The 20,220-nt window shown below is 42.2% G+C and overlaps 1 long non-coding RNA gene across 1 annotated transcript; it reads left to right on the top strand.

The window, feature by feature from the left end:
* Window positions 1-6,141: 6,141 nt before the first annotated feature.
* Window positions 6,142-7,722, top strand: LOC145428481 (uncharacterized). The gene is made up of 2 exons (XR_013908774.1): window positions 6,142-6,968; window positions 7,047-7,722. It is a non-coding gene; the product is annotated as an uncharacterized LOC145428481 (long non-coding RNA).
* Window positions 7,723-20,220: the final 12,498 nt, after the last annotated feature.

Below are 20,220 nucleotides of genomic sequence, written 5' to 3'. Positions count from 1 at the left end.
GATTACAAAGCACATTATTAAAACCAATCTTATGTAAAAGTGTTTTAGTTTGCCCACTTACTTGAACCTCTGAATAGGAGTACTTTTGCACCTCAATCATCAACATCTTGATTGTTTCATTTCAAATCCACTGTGTTGGAGCACACAGGCAAATCATGTTCCAAGCTCTCGTGAATTCATGAGTTACCTGAAGAATCAGCACAAAATTTCATCTAAAACACGATTAAATTAAATAACATTGATTTGTGCTGCCTAACTCTGCTCCATGAAAGGATGGGCTACAACTCTATCAGAAACACTTGGAAGGTCACCTTTAGTGTCCATTCACAGGTTTACTCAAGCTGTTCTTCTGCCTTACAAATAGGCAGCAGAAACTGAAAATCAGTATTCAAATGCACATGCCTAATACGAAATGCTTACTCACCCAATAAAAAGGAAAGTTGCTTCTTTTTTCACCAGCAATGTATTAATATAACAAAAAATATGTATTTAAAAAAAAGGGGCGGGGGTGGTGGCAATTAGTTTGGTGTTTTAATCCCTGGGTCATCCTACACTTTATTCAAATTCAGGTTAAAAGCCTGCTGTGGGTCCAGTACAGCCCACAGCCCTGTGCTGTGGGACATTATCAACACAAGTCATAATCTGGGTTTGAACATTCTGCATATTGTATTCATACAAATGAGTGTCCACTGAATCACAGTCAAATATATGTGAACTCATATACAAGCATGTACTGCAGTGGAGATGACTCAGCCACAAGCATTGCCATGGAAACACTGCCTCTTTGCATTCAGTCTCTTAGTAACTGTGCAGTTGCCGAGGAACAGACCACTGTGTAGTTGTGTGTTTGTGTGTGTGAGTGTGTGCACTGAGAAATGATGTAAGTCTCTGGCTCAGTATTTGGGTGGATTCTAAAATGAGTGAAAGTGCAAAAAGAGTATATAATATATATACTTTATTTCTTTATATATATTTATTTTATGTTTAAAGGCTTTCTCTGAGATTCCTCAGGAAAATAACCATCTAGCTACCGGCCACCTTTATCTAATTCACCTGGTCCAGTATGAACTGGGCCAGTGCTGTGGGTGTTTTGGACCTTGTGAAGCCTTGCCAACAGCATCCTCCCCATCTGCCATGTCCTCTCCATGATGCTATACATGTGGTCACAGTGACCTCTTCCAAATAATGTCTTTTGTCATGTTTCATCTCCAGACGGTTGTGACCAAACTCTTCAGTATCACAGTGAAACGTGTCATAGACATGTCGCTCCCATGTCCATTTCACGCTTTGCCTCTCCAAAGCATCAAATGGACACATGTGCACAAGTTCAATTACTGCATGCAGAAGTTGCAATACCAGCAGGGGGAGATATATATTTAATAAATGTAAAACTATTTAATCACCAGAAATGATTACACTAGGCAGCTAACAAGTATTTATGCGTACATGTGTTACAAATGTCTGTGTAAACGCCTTCCTGTGATTATTGCAATGTTGGCTTGAAATAAAATATCTCCCTCTGCTGATACTGCAGCTTACTGCAACTTCTGCATGGGTGTCTATTTGATGCTTTGGAGAGGCAAAGCCTGAAATGGACACAGTGGCCCGGCGGGTCTATTACATGTTTTCCCATGATATCAGGTTGTCTTGTTTCTCTTGGTGGTGGAGTCTGCTTTGCCATTCTCAAAGTTGAACCATGACAAGGCAGGGCCAGAAAGATTTCAGGTCTGTATCAGACAGCTGCCAAGTGTCAGTGCTCATATTTTCACTGTCCACAACATCCATGTCCTCTTGTTTCAAGAGCTATCCACAATTATGTGTTTTGTAAGAATGGCAGCAGCAGAGCAAAGCACACACGCTAACAGAACTGATCGGCTGGTTACTTCAAAAAATGACAGCAACAAGGTAAATAATAGAAGTAACCAATAGTTAAATTAGATTCAGTAGATCCAAGGAGATTTAAGTTTAATTAAAACGGGCTGAATACAATAAAATAAAGAAACCAAAGGTCTTGTCTCGCCAACGTGCTGATCAGTCTGGCATGAACAGCACACCCAAGCTGATCCCACAAGTGTTGATGGAGTTGAGGTCAGGACTGCAGGCAGCCCATCCACCCTCTCCACTCATTCATTCTGGAGGTAGTCCCTGATAAACCCTGCTTTGTGGAGCCGAGCATTGTTTGCAGTCCATCTCATCTCTAACCATCTCGATGGATTTAAGTCAGGTGACTGTGGAGGCCAGGCCATTGGGCGCAGCACTCCACCACTCTCCTTGTTGGTCAGAGAGCCCTCACACAGCCTGGAGGTGTTTGGGGTCATTGTCCTGTTGGAAAAATAGCAAATCGGACACGATGGCATATCACTGCACGATGCTGTAGTAGCCATGCTGGTTCAGTGTACCTTCAGTTTTGTATAAATCCCCATCACGCCTCCTCCTCCATGCTTCACAGTGAGAACCATGCATGTAGAGACCATCGTTCACCTTTTCTGCGTCACATAAAGACACATCAGGTGGAACCAAAGATCTCAAATTTGCACTCATCAGACCAAAGCACAGATGGTCTAATGTCCACTCCTTGTGTTTCTTGCCCAAACAAATCTCTTCTTCTTGTTGCTTTTCCTTAGTCGTGGTTTCTTAGCAGCTATTTGACCATAAAGGTCTGATTCACACAGTCTGCTCTGAACATGTAGAGATGTGTCTGCTACTGGAGCTCTGAGTGGCATTCATCTGGGCTCTGATCTGAGGCGCTGTTAACTTGTGATTTCTGAGGCTGGTGACTCGGATGACTGTATCCTCAGCAGCAGAGGGGCTCTTGGTCTTGCTTTCCTGGGGCGTCCTCATGTGAGACAGTTTCATCGTAGTCTTGATGGTTTTTGTGACTGCACTTGGGGACACATTCGAAGTTTTAGCAATTTTCTGACTGACTGACCTTCAGTTCACATGGTAAAATGGTAAATGGCCTGCATTTGTATAGCGCTTTTCTAGTCCATAGGACCCCAAAGCACTTTACACTACATTCAGTCATTCACCCATTCACACACACATTCACACACTGGCGATAGCAAGCTACATTGTAGCCACAGCTGCCCTGGGGCGCACTGACAGAGGCGAGGCTGCCGGACACAGGCGCCACCGGGCCCTCTGACCTTCAGTTCACATGGCAGAGGTCTCACAATGGTTTTACCCAAGACCTCTGCTGATAATGACCCAAGCCTTAATTCCACACCTTGGTTCATGTGGTGAAACACACATGTTTTGTTTTGTCTTTTGAAAGTAGGTGGATTTAACCGTTCTTAAAATAAGCAGGGACTTGACCAGCTACCAGTGAAGTGCTGATTATGGAGGGCACACAGGGACTGATAGACTGCAAGATATTTTTGAACAATGGTAAAATGTCAGAGAGCAGAAGGATGCTTTCACTTAGTCAATTAATTTGACCATCTCTTTCTAAAATACCAGACTGAGTTAGAGTAAGAATACACTGCAAGACGCCAGAGAAGAGAAACATTTCTCATATTCCAGAATTTTTCTAAAAGCACAAAGAAAGTAAGAATGTCCCCACAGCCTTCATTTGAAAAACTGGGACAACAGGTGGAACAGGATGATGAGACATGGGCAGTAACGCTTTACTGTAATCCGATTACTTTTTTCAAGTAACGACTAAAGTGAGGATTACTATAGCAAGGAAGAAAATAGACTACTATTACTTTCCTGTAAGCACGCTACGTTACTGCATTACTAAACCGTGATTTAGTTTGTGACAGTGTGTCATTACAGTGACGCACGAGCATGTTGTGGTTACAGACGTGTGCAGGTCAACAATGGATAATATGGAGTGATGGAGAGAGTACGCCCACGCAGCACTTAAAGCTTGGACGTACTCACATTACTTTGAGTTTGATTCTGTAAAAAGTGACAACACATTAGCGTCTGCTGTTACTCTGCGTGGGAAGAAAACTCCTTTCTGAGCGAGCAGCGAGCACGCTGCCACGGGAACGTGACATTCACAGAGAAACCCCCGGATCCCCCCACTGACATGAGTGCTGTGGACAAACCTCCACTCGCCCCACTCCTGCTAAACAGGTGACAATAGATTTAGGAGCTGCTGAGTCTTTGATTTTATTTATTTATTTGCTGTGTTTTACTTGCATCTATTTGAAAGAGTGTAAACACAAAACATTATTTTATTTGATATGCTGGAATATGCAGAACATAGGTTTAAATGGTAAATTTCTTCATGTGAAAGACTGTAACATATAATTAAATTTTTGCTTGATGAAATGTGCATAAAGTTAAAAGATTAAAACTAATAAAACAATTTTTAAAAAGAGACTTTTCCATTTGATTCGATTTGATATGATGATTATGCAGCAGAATTGGGCTGAAAGGTCTGTTGCTTTATTACGTATTCAGCTTGTGTATCATGTTTTTGTAATAAGTAATAATAAGTAATAAGTATCTAACTACTTTTGAAATAAGTAATCAGTAGAGCAATGGGATTACTTTATTGGAGAAGTAATCAGTAATTAGTAACTAATTACTATTTGATGAGCTTATCTCCATAAGTACTCAACTACTCAACAAATACCCAGTGAATACTGTGATTTATCCCAACAGAAGAGTTTGAAACAGGTGGCTGACGACAGCGTCGGAGGTCCTCGGGAGGCTTGGACGGAGGCTGACTTTGCTGGCAGAGACCCTTTGGAGTCAAGTCCAGATATTCACAGTGGTGAAAAAGGTGATGTAATAAGTTGCCGGACCACCAAGCTGCCGGACAGGGTGCCAGAAGTGGCAGAGACACTCTGCTGAAGGTAGAGGTGACGGACCACCTCTGGAGGCTTGGTGGGGGGCCGCCTTTGGCAAAGGTGATATCAAACCACCAAAGGTGTGCTGATAGGTGGCTGGCAATGGCAAAGGAGAATAACCACAGGCTCAGCAGAGCACCCAGCTAACACTGGAGGCTGGGGCTGTATTGGCTTAGAATTCTCCAGGGGTCCAGAGTAAACCGAGGCCTCTGGCTTGGTCCCTGGGCAGACGCTGGGCAAAGAAACAGACTCTGAGAGAACCAGTTTTGTAGCACAAACAAGAGTCTCTGTAGACCTCAGGAATACGAACTGTCTTAGAGAATGTGACCTCAGGAGTACAATAAACAGTCTTTGCAGGGGCCCCATGCTAGGCAACAGTACAGCTTACAGCTCAGATGCACTGTCAACATTTGCAGAGGAGCCCAAAACAGGAGAGGAGCAACCAGGGCAATCAGGAATCTCACTAATAGTTTCTACACTGAGGAACAAAAGACAAATATTTTTTGTGAGCCTGCTTAACAATTGAAACACATAAAACACTGAATAACACTGTCCCTGAATAAGCTGCCTGGGCTCCTCCACAGAAAACGAAATCCCCTTTAGGGGTGGGTTTTTATAATCGATTCATCAATTAAAATCGATTCTGGCTTGGATAACGTAAAATCGATTCATTAAAATCCTGAATCGATTTTTTAATATAAATTTATTTTGCCCAAAATGCCAGAATCTCAGGTGACATCTCACAAAATTTCAAGAACCACCAAACAGTTAAGACAGTAAATGAGAGCAGGTACAGGGATTCTGCACATAGACTTAAACACACAGCGCGACCCGCGGATCAGAATCAGTGAGATGTCGCCTTTCTCACGGTCGGGGCTGAAAGCCGACAGCTCGCTGACTCTGATCTGTCGGCGCTTTGTGTTCACGCCCTTTATGAGCCGATTCTAAAGCTGTTAGTTTGAGCTCTCTCCAAACAATATTGACCGAACCAGCAGCCAAAGAAGATCCAAACGCTTCACATAAACATCGTCATGAATTCACTCTGACTTTTACTGTTTTGCTTCCACCGCGATGCACAGCTCTCTCTCCCTCTCTCTTCCTCTCTCTCTCTCCCTCTCTGTCTGTCTCTCTCTCTCTCTCCCTCTCTCTCTCTCCCTCTCTCTCTCTCTGTCTCTCTCTCTCTCTCCCTCTCTCTCTCCCTCTCTCTCTCTCTCTCCCTCCCTCTCTCCCCCCCCCCCCTCTCTCTCGAACAGTTTCCCTTTCTTCATTATTCGCTTGCTTGTTACGCACCAGTCTACTGTTGTTTACAGGCTGTCGGCCGCTGTTTTTTTCTCTTTTACATTCTTCTGAAAAGAAAACCTCATTTCTGCCGTTCAATACTGAACAAATTTAAACTTTTTAAAATTAAGCAAAATGCAAAACGCTGTGTCTGTAATAAAACCGCTGTAACTTCAGAGGTGATGTTCATATGTTGATTAATGGTTTTCTTTCGTTTTTGATGTACTGCAGAATATTTTTATAAAATCCCAGGCCAGGAAAATCACCTTCATGTTTTTCTGTGTTTTATCTTCAGCTACTTTGACACAAAGGCCTCTGCTGTGACGCTCACACCTGTGATAAAGTCTTGCGAGTGTCAGCTTCCTTTTTATTGATACAAAAATATGTAAATGTTCTGATCTGAATTATAATATTTCTGACTGTCAAAATTTCCCAGATTTAAATCGAATCGAATCGAATTAAATCGAATCGTGGATCGAATCGATTCGGGACCTTGTGAATCGGAATTGAATCGATTCTAGAAATCAGTGACGATACCCAGCCCTAATCCCTTTAACTGTCGGCTCTGAAGCTGAAAATATTGTTTCTTTTCTAGCTGCCTCAGAAACAGCGCATACACCAGCGCATACGTCACTAATTGAGGCTTCGGAGACACCAGGTATCACTGCTTGCCTGAGAACCACCTAATAAGCATTAATGTCTGTCCATGAAATACCAAACTCCTTTTAATTGTAATGGGGAAGGCTTTAGGACCCAGGTGCTCTTCTTCTCTCATTTGTACTGACGAGCGGCTGTGAACAATGGTTGTGTGAGTAGGTGAAGAGCCTGAGAAGTTTTGTCTTCTACACAAACGGTTGTTTTAAACCTCCACAGCAGAGGTTCGAGGTACAGGCTGTTTTTCTTTTAGTGCTTTTTTAAATTCGTTGAAATGTATTTGATGTTTATTGTATTTTATGTTTCTAGTAGTGATTTTAGAAGACAAGCCAGGTGTGCAGCAAACACAGTTGTCTGCTGGAGGTATGTTAACTTAATATATTTGACATAAAAAAAGTATATTTATGCGCTACAATCTAGTTTATATTGTATTGCCACCTGCAGGACAGGCTGCACATGTGAATTTGTCAGTTTTTTCCTCCTTCTCTTTTTCGTTGCATTTTTCTCCCAGGTTGGTTTTAGAGTAGGGTCACCTTTTAAAACTGTTTGTTTTTTATGCTGGGTTTGTTTTTATTTTCAGTGGGCTGGTGCAATATTAGTCGGGCAGTGTGCAATCCCTGAGCTGGGCTCTTACTTTAGGGGAATTAGGTCTTTTAGAGGTGCTCTGTGTGGATTTGCGGTGAATAAGTTTTATTAAGAGTGATTTTAGTGCCACCAATTATTGCCTGAACTAAAACACTTAGTGCATGCAATAAGTGTTCTGTTGGGCTCGGATTTATTTGGGGTGGATTTGTTTCTTTTAAAGCAACGAGCATCTGGGACCGTCGAGGGAGAGCAAGCCCACAGGTGAAAGTTGCATTGCTGGCAGGTTGCACCAATAAGACTATATTGTGGTCATTAGTGACCTTTTCCATTTTGATGTTTTAGGCCTTTTGCAAACCCTTTGTTTTCTTTTAAAATAATAAATTTTAACGTATCTGACTGATATTTGACCCTCTTGTCCCGTTTATTCTGGGCTCGTTCCTGTAAGAGCTTTGGGCCTGAAAGTTTGCACGAGTAGTATAGAGGCCCTTAGCGGTTACTCGGTGGCTTTTACTCGCTACATAATTATCAGACAGCTTGGAAATACAAAACTTATTACACAATTTAGAGATATGAACTTCAGCATGGGAAAGACTCACAAAAAGCAGGTAGTAGGCTCAGCAACATTTAACTCAGTTTTCTACTGTTTGCAGGGTCAGAAACAAAACACATATCTGCTTCAGTGGCCGGGTCTGGAACACAAAACCCTTCCTCATAATAATGGGGCGATCGTGGCTCAAGAGTTGGGAGGTCGCCTTGTAATCGGAAGGTTGCCAGTTCGAGCCCCGGCTTGGACAGTCTCGGTCGTTATGTCCTTGGGCAAGACACTTCACTCGTTGCCTACTGGTGGTGGTCAGAGGGCCCGGTGGCGGCAGTGTCCGGCAGCCTCGCCTCTGTCAGTGCGCCCCAGGGTGGCTGTGGCTACAATGTAGCTGCCATCACCAGTGTGTGGATGTGTAAAGTGCTTTGGGGTCCTTAGGGACTAGTAAAGCGCTATACAAATACAGGCCATTTACCATTTAATTTCTTCAGACTCGTAAAGAGCACAGGAGAAACGTTCATCCTCGAAGTTTGCACCAGAGACCTGGTGTCAGCATAAACCAGTGGAGCTGTAGATTCCACCACCTGAATCCACAGCTCCACTGGTGTGGATTAGGTTTAGGGTGGGAGCTCTGCTTCCTTTTTCTTTCTTCTTGTAGCAATAACTGGCGAAGAGGGACCAGTCCAACCATGAGGTGATGACTTCCAGGAGGGAGGAGGAGAAACTCTTTAACCAGGCTGCCCATCCCAAACGGCTCATAAGGCGGATTTGCTCTTACCTGGGTTACAGTTTAAGCTAACAAACCAGTGTCGGGAAACACCAGGGAGTAGGTCATAGACATCAATTCAGTTGTGAGGGCACACAAACTTGGGGCAGACCTGCAGACACACACTGTGTTTAACATCATATCCCTGTCAATCATCCAGAACAGTATAGGCTGGAAATAAAGAGAAGGTTCAGAGGTTGCTTCAGACATGTTTGCTCAGATTTAAAGTGTGAAAATGTGCTGTGATTGGTCCGAATGAGCCCATGAAAACTTAAAACATATTTAGTCTTTTTTTTAAATGTATTTATAACATTTATTTTGAATTAATTAAAAATAAAACCTAACGCTTCATCTGCATGCTATGTTTAACAGTGTACAACAAACCTGATGACACTAACTCCCAGAAACCTTAAGCCAACCAAACTTCATGCTGGGATAATGATGGCAAAGACTGAATTTTACTCAGCCCTGAGCTAAACCTGTGGTTCTAATAATAAATAAGTCTTTCCTCTGTATATTTTGTTTTATAAATTGGTTTGAATAACTAAACTTAAACAGCCTCACATGTTGACTGAGGGAGAAAATCGCATTTGAAGCGCTGTTTATTACTTCTTTACAAAAACAGATCATCTTCAAATCTTTGTTGCAATTGACCAGTTATGACTGACTCAGCTAAGAGCCTTATGAAAACAAGTGAGTGGCAAAGTTGAAACGCTTTTGTTTTATTTGTGGTTTTCTTCTTCCCTCTGGTGGTTAATCTAGTTATGATAAGGTGAATGATCCAGATTGGTTCAGCAAGTATATTTAATGAACTGAAAATTGAAAGCCTACCTGTGATAGTGTTACTGAAGTCACTAAGTTCATGGTGAGAAATGTGTGACAAATTAAATGATAATACTTTCACTTGCTAGCATCAATCTGCTGCTCCCGTCTCCTCTCGCTCATGAACAAAAGCACAAGATAGACTCGTGCACTTGGGGCAGTAACTCGAGCCTGACCTGTGGTATGCGCTCCAAGCTTTTCTGGCTGAGGACCAGTGCTGACTGTCATTCCTGCCACTTCACATTTGGCTGAAACTGCTCCAGCATGGGCTGCAGGCCACCACCTGATGAAGCCAACAGAACCATATCCTCTGCAACAAACAGAGATGAGACTCTGAGGCTACACCTAGAAATTCTGTCCATAAAAACTATAATGTGGAGGTAAGCATGGATGACACGGAGCTCTTAGTTCTCACTCATCCTTTATTCCTCTCCATACTTCAACTGAACACATCGTGCCACAAAACACAGCAACACACTTCCTCAACACTGGGTGTGAGTGGAGCCCTCTAGTGGTCCACCACATATGCCCCCCCCCAAACACCCAGCAGAACTAGTCCAGGACCCAGGGATTAAGAAGAATTCAACTTTATTGTCATTGCACAGGTACAGGGCAACGAAATGCAGTTTGCATCCATCCAGAAGTGCTTTAGTGATATAGATATATTACAATATATATTAGCAATAGTATAGATATGTAAGTATATTACAGAAATGGGTCTATTATGGTATGTTATAATGTACACGGTATGAAGTATGTTGTGAATATTCTATAACTATAAGTACAGGCTATGAACAGGATATAAATATGAAAAACTATACAGAATATGAAATAAATAACTTTACAGAAATCTGAGATATACAGCTATACAGAAATGGGAACTATGCAAGTTGTAAACAGTTGTAGGATTAAAAATTATCGTATGTACAGAATGATTATTTACACAGAGCTACAGGGAGTGCAGAATTATTAGGCAAGTTGTATTTTTGAGGAATAATGTTATTATTGAACAACAACCATGTTCTCAATGAACCCAAAAAACTCATTAATATCAAAGCTGAATGTTTGTGGAAGTAGTTTTTAGTTTGTTTTTAGTTTTAGCTATTTTAGGGGGATATCTGTGTGTGCAGGTGACTATTACTGTGCAGAATTATTAGGCAACTTAACAAAAAACAAATATATACCCATTTCATTTATTTATTTTTACCAGTGACACCAATATAACATCTCCACATTCACAAATATACATTTCTGACATTCAAAAACAAAACAAAAACAAATCAGCGACCAATATAGCCACCTTTCTTTGCAAGGACACTCAAAAGCCTGCCATCCATGGATTCTGTCAGTGTTTTGATCTGTTCACCATCAACATTGCGTGCAGCAGCAACCACAGCCTCCCAGACACTGTTCAGAGAGGTGTACTGTTTTCCCTCCTTGTAAATCTCACATTTGATGATGGACCACAGGTTCTCAATGGGGTTCAGATCAGGTGAACAAGGAGGCCATGTCATTAGTTTTTCTTCTTTTATACCCTTTCTTGCCAGCCACGCTGTGGAGTACTTGGACGCGTGTGATGGAGCATTGTCCTGCATGAAAATCATGTTTTTCTTGAAGGATGCAGACTTCTTCCTGTACCACTGCTTGAAGAAGGTGTCTTCCAGAAACTGGCAGTAGGACTGGGAGTTGAGCTTGACTCCATCCTCAACCCGAAAAGGCCCCACAAGCTCATCTTTGGTGATACCAGCCCAAACCAGTACTCCACCTCCACCTTGCTGGCGTCTGAGTGGGACTGGAGCTCTCTGCCCTTTACCAATCCAGCCACGGGCCCATCCATCTGGCCCATCAAGACTCACTCTCATTTCATCAGTCCATAAAACCTTAGAAAAACCAGTCTTGAGATATTTCTTGGCCCAGTCTTGACGTTTCAGCTTGTGTGTCTTGTTCAGTGGTGGTCGTCTTTCAGCCTTTCTTACCTTGGCCATGTCTCTGAGTATTGCACACCTTGTGCTTTTGGGCACTCCAGTGATGTTGCAGCTCTGAAATATGGCCAAACTGGTGGCAAGTGGCATCTTGGCAGCTGCACGCTTGACTTTTCTCAGTTCATGGGCAGTTATTTTGCGCCTTGGTTTTTCCACACGCTTCTTGCGACCCTGTTGACTATTTTGAATGAAACGCTTGATTGTTCGATGATCACGCTGCAGAAGCTTTGCAATTTTGAGACTGCTGCATCCCTCTGCAAGATATCTCACTATTTTTGACTTTTCTGAGCCTGTCAAGTCCTTCTTTTGACCCATTTTGCCAAAGGAAAGGACGTTGCACACCTGATATAGGGTGTTGATGTCATTAGACCACACCCCTTCTCATTACAGAGATGCACATCACCTAATATGCTTAATTGGTAGTAGGCTTTCCAGCCTATACAGCTTGGAGTAAGACAACATGCATGAAGAGGATGATGTGGACAAAATACTCATTTGCCTAATAATTCTGCACTCCCTGTATACAGTAGTGCAGTTAAGATAAGTGAGGGTGTGGATAATTTCTACAGAGGCTATATACAGTACCTGGCAGAGCTTCTTAGCATTTACTGCCCCAGGAGATCTTTGAGGTCAGCAGACCTGATGCTTTTAGATGTTCCCAGGTACAGATTAAAGACTAGGGGAGAGAGGGCTTTTGCTGTGGCTGCACCCAGACTGTGGAACAGTTTACCTCCTCACATCAGATTCTCCACAAGCCTACGAACTTTTAAAACTGCTCTTAAAACTCACCTCTTCTCATTGGCTTTTAGCAAGGTTTAACTTACTGTTTTAACTTATTGTTTTATCAGTGAGGTGTTTTATGTAGTTGTGTTTTATTGTATTTTATATTTGTATTTTATTGTACAGCACTTTGGTCAGCCTTGGTTGTTTTTAGATGTGCTTTATAAATAAGCTTGACTTGACTTGACTAAACAAAAACAGTTCCCAGATGGTGCAGTGGACACATGTGTGACTGCTGTGATTAAAGCATCTTTCTTTCAGCTTAACGAGTGAACCGTCAGCTCGTTCAAACACACGTTAAAGTCCGTTTGGCTCGACACCACCGAACAGAGGCAGCAATATAACACAGCTAACATTAACAGTGCAGTGAATCCTGCTTGTCAGTGGCATGTCTAGAAAATTTTTGTTGGGGGGGCCAGGTAGGGGCACAGATTTGGAGAAGGGTGGCAGATTTAATTGGCAGATAATGTTTAAAAAAAATTCTACCAACTGTTAACCATAATTCAATAATCCTATAAACCTAATAACCAAATGCGCTTTTAACTCTTATTAGAATGAGATTTTAACCACTACGGTGCAAAGTTTTTAGATACTGCGTTGATAAAGTACAAGAGATACAATCAGTGCTTTGTCAGTGTTTACTCAGCATTCAAGGACAGCAATATTTGCATAGTATTTTTACTGACATATAGTGCACATATGTTTTGGGCAAAAACATTTTTGAATATTAAAATATGAACATTTGTAACAAACAATTGACAAATTAGCCAATGCAAAACTTTATCTGCTTATTAGAAACAGAAGATAATCTTCTCACAAACTGGTGTTTGATTTTGAAACAGGAAAAAAGTGGGGAAACAAATGAAAAGACTAACATTTGAATGAAACCTGAAAGCAAGTAAATACTTTCTATGCTGCCTTATGGTAAACTTTGGTAATATTGATAAAGAACAACACTGGCTGATGATAAAATACAGTCAGCTGGCATGGTGACACTGCCAGTATTAACCTGCAGGGCTGGACTGGGACAAAAAAATTGGGCATTTTGACTAGAGACCGGCCCACCAGGTAGTAAAGCCATAAAGACTTTGACTGAAAACAAACCCTGTTGTGACAGTGATGTACAGTCTTGTTGGTATATGTATGATTTCTATACATTTTACATCAGCTAAAAACTTTGGTTGTAAGATTTAGATAATTATTTAATAAAAGCGAGATATTTTAAATGAGAATAAGAAAGAAAAGTATTTCTTTGTGCCCACCTTTCCCTGTTAATGCCCTACCTGGCCCCCTGGCAAAACTTTGCTAGACCCGCCCCTGCACAGTTACCAGCTGTCAGCTACATAAAAAAGGATCCTGGTGTTATTTGTCTCTCAGAAACAGTTCATAACTTCAACTCATTCATGTCACCTAAAATGTAAACCTGTTTCTCCATCACCTGTTCAGCTCTGATGATTCAGTAAGGACATCTCCTGGTTTCATCTTCATGTTTCCCTCTCACCACATATCCAAACCGACATCATGACCAGCAGCTTTACAGCTGTGGCTCCAGCAAACATCAGCTGATACTAGAAATTAATATTAAATAAATTCTAACAACAGCTGATCAAGCTTTAACGTGCTGCTGTTGTTTAGCGCGACATCCGCTGGTTTCCTCTTTCTGGCGCAAAGTGGGCGATAAACAAGAGAGAAAAGCCGATCAGCTGATCATTGATCAGTTTCATGATTGAAGTAGCAACAGGAGAGGGAGGGGAGAGAATGAGAGAAGAGGCAGCTGTGCAGCGTAAAGACAGAATAAATCCAGCTTTGTGTCTTTTTTCCATCCTAGCTGAAGTTCGGGACAAACTGCGTCTCTTCTCAGCTCAATACGAAACACGTAATATTTTCTCTGAATGAGGGACCATTCCATTTTTTTAAGGAGCCGTTGGCAACTCTACTAACTAACCTTATGAATAAAATAAAGTTCACTATCAGTAACATCATAGCACCCACCCAGCTGTATAAAAACTCCGTCAAGCTGGCTAGAACACAGTATGAGTTATTGCAACTGACAGTAAAAAGTCAGCAACATGAAAATAAACTCCACCTAAACTTGGTTTATATCTGACCCAGATAGACTGCAGGTCATAACTTCTTACCTGAAGTTCAGTTCACCTGACACTCGGACTGGTGGCTGCCTCGGGTCTCTCCTCCTGCCTCCCCTTCCCTCATCCACCTGTTGCCTCTGTGGAAGCCCCGCCATAGCCACCACCAAACAACGGAGTTATTTCTACACATCGACCTGCATCTGGCCAATCCACCATCTCTCATTGTTCATGCCCTTACAAAAAAAATAAAAAATAAGTCAAATAAGCCCGATGGCCAGTCCAGCTATGTTAACCTGCAACCAAATCTGCAGCTCCATACAGCAATGTTACGACTTAGATTATATCTTATAACTCATAACTCTTATGTTAGCTGCCCTCAGTAGCATACTGTCTGAAATATTCCACAGCTGCAATAATTCTTTAAGTGTTATTTTTTCCTTGGTATTCTAATTTCACCGAAGTTTACTAAACTCAACAAACTTAATATTACTTATCGGGACATTTATTCTGTCCTCATTTTCTTTCACCGAAAAATTGTTTCCTGCAGTGCCATCTTTCGCGCTTGGCTCTCCTACCTTTGCTAACGTGATGCGCATAGCGCAGAAGCCGATGCTGCATTCACTTACACTCGGATATCTGAGTGTCACCGTGAAAACAATCGGACATTTGATATTTGATTGAATTTTATTGTTTTGCCTTTGGGGTGGCACCTGGGGTGGCCAGTCTGGTTGGGGGGGTGGCCTGTGCCCCCCCAGGCCACCCCGCTGGACACGCCATTGCTGCTTGTGCCGTGATGTTCAGGACTGCAAACCGAGCAGCATCACTGACTTTTGTGTTTGTGGATATATGACTGACTTTAATTATCCACAAAATCATCACATCTCTGTGAGATTAAAGTCAACTATTGAACGGCGTATATTTAAAAGTAAAGGCTTTAAAACCAAGTTAGTACAAACATCGCTAACGTCACATAACTCTGCCGACATGTGGCCAACAGTAATGTTTTAATGTTCTTCATTATTAAACATTTGCACATAAATAAGTGACATAATATTCAGTACTTGCTTCTGAAAGTTTACTCTTCGGCGGCTCCGCTTCCGCCGTTTTTTTCGGCAAAATTATCCACACGCACAGCCGCGCTATGAAATCTGGGATATGTTGGGCCATGAAGGCTACACCGCCACATCCTTAAAATTCAGGGAAATGAAGGACGCATTTGAGGGCCGCATTTCGAGCAGCCTTTGAACTGGGACAGCCTTCGTCGCGCCGCTGTGACGTAATCGGCCTGAATTGGGATACAGCCCAAATCCGGTCATTGGTCCTTCCTGACTTGTGTAGTTACTAGGTAACAAAAGCTCAACACTGTCCCTAGCGTCCTGGAGCACTTCCGTTGTGTTTTGGAATTTGCAAGTGTTTTGGAGTTTGTTTACTGTTAGCAGAGACGGGTCTTCCAGCGGAATCTGCATGAATATTGAAGATACTTATATTGTCTAGACGGAGGAATAATCACACGTGGGGCATCGGCTTTTCACCGGAACAACACTTAGTTTTTATTATTGAACTCTCGCGTGCACTCTTCAGCATAACAGGAAGCATCCTTTCAAAATAAAATCACAACAGATGACAACGAGGGCATACCTATTAATTAGCTCAACACCCCCACTTGCACTCACGTTGTCAGCTTTACATGCATTCCAAAAGAAACAGTTTTTCTTTACTATTTGTTTACACTCCAAACATATATTTCTCAAACTTCAATAACTTCCCCTTTGTTGCTGGCTTTGTCATAACATCGGCCACCATCAGACCTGTCGGACAATACTCCAATATCAAATTTCCAGCATTAACTGTTGATCTCACAAAATGATATTTGATATCGATATGCTTACACCTCTGTCTGTTAACAGGATTCTTTGCCAATGCAATAGTCCCTTGATTGTCCTCAAAAATCTTTGGCGGTCTCTTTTGATGCTCATACATGCTTTGCAACAGTTGTGTCAAGTACAAACATTCTTGTGTTGTTGCTGCCAAAGCTATGTACTCTGCTTCACAAGTTGACAAGGCAACAGTTGGCTGCTTCTTTGTTCGCCATGACACCAAAGTACCTCCTTCATTCAGGCTTACGCAGTAACCTGTAGTACTCCTCCTGTCAGTCACATCCGCAGCCCAGTCTGAGTCACTGTGACCTTGTACTCTCAAATCTTTGTCACTTTTCCTGTAGCACAATGTCTTGTCTTTTGATTGTTTCAGGTACCTTAGAACATGTTTCACAGTAGTCCAATGTTCCACAGCTGGTTCTTTGAAGTGCTGTGACAGCTTACTTACAACAAAACTCAAATCTGGTCGTGTGCAAGAGGTCAAGTAAATAAGGCTACCTACTGCCTCTCTGTACATTCTGACATTGTTCATTTTCTCAGCATCATCATTGTAGTTCAACCTTTGTTCACAAGGAGTTGATCTTGGTTTACAGTCTTGCATTTGAAATCTTTCCAGTATGTTTTCTACATATCTCTCTTGTAACATTTTTACACAATCTTGGGTTTGCTCAAAATCAATACCAAGAAAATGTTTGAGTTTCCCCATATCTTTCATTTTGAATCTTGCAGTTAGCATTTCCTTCACAGTTTTCAAAACCCTTTCATCACTGGCTGCAATAATAATATCATCAACCCATATAATCATGATCACTTTGTCTTTTCCTGTTTTCCTTGTGTAAACACAATGATCTACAGGACTCTGCATGAAACCGTTCTCTATCAAATAGTCATGTAATGTCCTGTTCCAGTTTCGGCCTGACTGTTTAAGCCCATAAAGTGACTTTTCCAGCTTGTAGACCAGTTTCTCATCTGTTTTTCCTTTTACTTCATAGCCTTCTGGCTGCTCAACATACACTTCAAAATCTATTGGTGCATGCAAGTATGCAGTTTTTACATCCATCTGATGCAAAATCAGGTTTTCTTGTATTGCACACTGCATCAATACTCTTATGCTTGTCAGGTTAGCAGTTGGAGAAAAAGTTTCATCATAGTCTATCCCAAAACACTGGGTGTAACCTTTAGCTATGTACCGTGCTTTATATTTTTCTGATCCATCACCACTGTTTTTCTTCACATATACCCATCTACCCCCCACTGCTTTCTTTCCCTCAGGTAAGCTTGTTAGGGTAAAGGTGTTGTTCTCTTTTAAGGATTGCATTTCTTCATCCATAGCTGCTTTCCACTCTCTAGAGTTGGGTGACCTTGCAGCTTCACTGAATGTCACGGGTGAGTTACTTATCAGTCTGTAACAGTAGTCTATGTTAGTCAGCACTTGATCATCAATGTCTTCTCCTGACTCATATTCATTTAGATAATCTGGTTTCTTTCTTGTTCTAGAAGGATACCTTCTGGAGTTTTCAGTCTCATCACTAAGTGGCATCTGACTGTTCACTTCTGGTTGGTTGTCAGTACCTGGTTCCTGTGAACTGGTACTGGGGCTTTCCCTGTTCACGTTTGGTCTCTCCCTCACCTGTATGTCTTCATCCTCAGATGTCGTATCAGTTTGTGTTTGCTTTTCCTCATTGTGTTTGGTTACAAACTTAACCAGCCTAAACTTTTGCACTTTGGCGCTGTCTGGGAAATAAACCTTGTATGCTGGACTGTTTTTGTCGTAGCCTACAAAAATCCCTTTTGTACACTTAGAATCCAGCTTACCCTTGTTTTGCTTGTAAGCATAACACTCACACCCAAACTTTCGCATTCTGGATAGATTGGGCTTCCGCCCAGTCAGCAAAAAGTAAGGTGTCTGCCCTGTCCGGTTGTTAAAGCATCTGTTTCTCACGATAGCTGCTGTTTGAACTGCATACGTCCATAATTCCTTTGGTATGGCACTCTCAATAAGCATGCACCTTCGCATATCAAAAAGTGTTCTCCAGCCACGTTCTGCTGTACCATTCTGGTGAGGGGAATATGGGGCTGAAGTTTCATGTCTTATTCCATGTTTGTTTAACAATACCTGGTAACTCTTTGCCATGAACTCTGTGCCGTTGTCTGACCTGATACACTTTACCTTCCCGAGTGGGGCTGTATCGGCCAAAAAGATTTCAGTTGCTGCATTTTTTCACTTTTGTTTTTGAGAAAATATACAAATACTGCACCGGAAAAGTCATCGGTAAACAATAATGCATATCTGTGTCCATCTCGTGATTCTGGATCTATCGGCCCTGCTAGATCCGTATGTACCAGCTCGAGAGGTTTCTCAGCTCTCCTGTCAGGGTTTCTATTCCTAGTCTGGACAAATTTTCCCTGAATACACACCTCACAGTTCAAACTTTCTTTGTCAGTTTTCCCTTTGATTTTCATACCTTCAACCACATTTTGTAGCTTCAGAATGTCTCTATGATTGCAATGTCCCAAAATTTCGTGCCATGTCTGCACATCAAAACAATTATTACACTTATCATCGTACTCACTTACAGTCTCAAGGTAATAAAGTCTGTTGTGCACATGGATGTGAAACTTTGTACCGTCTCTGTGTTGAAGGACGTTCCTTCCTTTCTTAAAGATGATAGTGGCTCCGTTCGTGGTGGCCGCTCTCACAGAGAAGATATTCTGTGGAAATGAGGGAATGCATAGGGCGTCTTTCAGTGTTGTTTTACACTGTCTCCCTCTGCTGTCTATCAAGCACACCTCTGCATCTCCTCTGCCTTCAGCCACTCCTTTACACCTGGTGCCATCAGCTAATTCCACACAGTGTGTTCCCGGCTGGAAGTCGTCATCAAATTTCTTGAACGCTGTTTTATCATTCAGGATGTGTGATGTTGCGCCAGTATCCACCATTAGGCCTTTGGTCCTGATGTCTTGTGGCTGTTGAGGTGCCGCGTAGTCATCGCTCATCCGGAAGACATAGGTGTCGTCGCTCTCTGCATTGTCGCCCTCCTCCGAGGCTGTGCGTGCTTCATCATTCCGTTGTCGTCTCCTGCAAGTCGACTCTCGACGGGTGTTGCTCCTACAGTGACCGCACCACTGTCTGTAGCGGCATGCTCTGGCCTTGTGTCCCCGTTGGCCACACTTAAAACAGACTATGTCTGACATGTCTCTCCTGTGGTCATTAGCAGCTGCTGCGGGTCTCACGCTGGGTTGCACTCTCGCCTTCATGATGTTATCCTCTTGTTCCATTAAGCGCATTTTCTCAGTGTCCTCATAGCTGCGGAGTTTCGTTTTAAATTCCGCAAACTTGATTTCTGATTCACTTTGCGTAATGTGAACGGAAAAAGGTTTAAATGTTTCTGGTAAACCTTTTAACACCATCGCTACAAGCAGACCATCACTAAGTGTCTCTCCAGCATTTCTCAGGGCTGTAATAAATGTCTCTGCGCGTATGATGTACTCCGTGACGCTCTCACTGCTTGCTTTCTTCAGAGAAGTCAGTTCGGTATAAAGGCTGATAATTCTTGGTTTACCTTTTCCTGCATAATAGTCTCTTAAAATTTTCAGTGCCTCGCGTCCATCATCGGCAGCTTCTCTCATCACGAGCGACAAACTCTTATCATCCAGGAACTGTATTAACTCTGCATAGGCCTGGGCATTCTTATCTTCGTCGTCCTCATCGTCGTCATCACTTTTCAATATTGTGTCTTTTAGACCTTGTAATCTAAGATGTCCCAAAAATTTTGTCTCCCACAGTTCATAATTCTTCTCATCTCCATCAAAAACCAACCTTGCCCATCGGCCACTGGGTTCACCAGCACGCTTATTCATGGTGCTAACTTAGCACGCTAGCCCTCACCGAACACGCTGTACTTTGCGACTTTTCTGGTGGTAAACTTTCCCCTGGCGTAGCTTCAATGTTTTCCTGGGCCCATAACCTGTTAGCAGAGACGGGTCTTCCAGCGGAATCTGCATGAATATTGAAGATACTTATATTGTCTAGACGGAGGAATAAT

This window comes from Astatotilapia calliptera, chromosome 4 (assembly GCF_964374335.1).
Source record: "Astatotilapia calliptera chromosome 4, fAstCal68.1, whole genome shotgun sequence".
In the NCBI taxonomy this organism is placed as follows: Eukaryota; Metazoa; Chordata; class Actinopteri; order Cichliformes; family Cichlidae; genus Astatotilapia; species Astatotilapia calliptera.
Note: the sequence above shows the minus strand (reverse complement) of the source record. Positions and strands in the feature narration are given on the sequence as shown.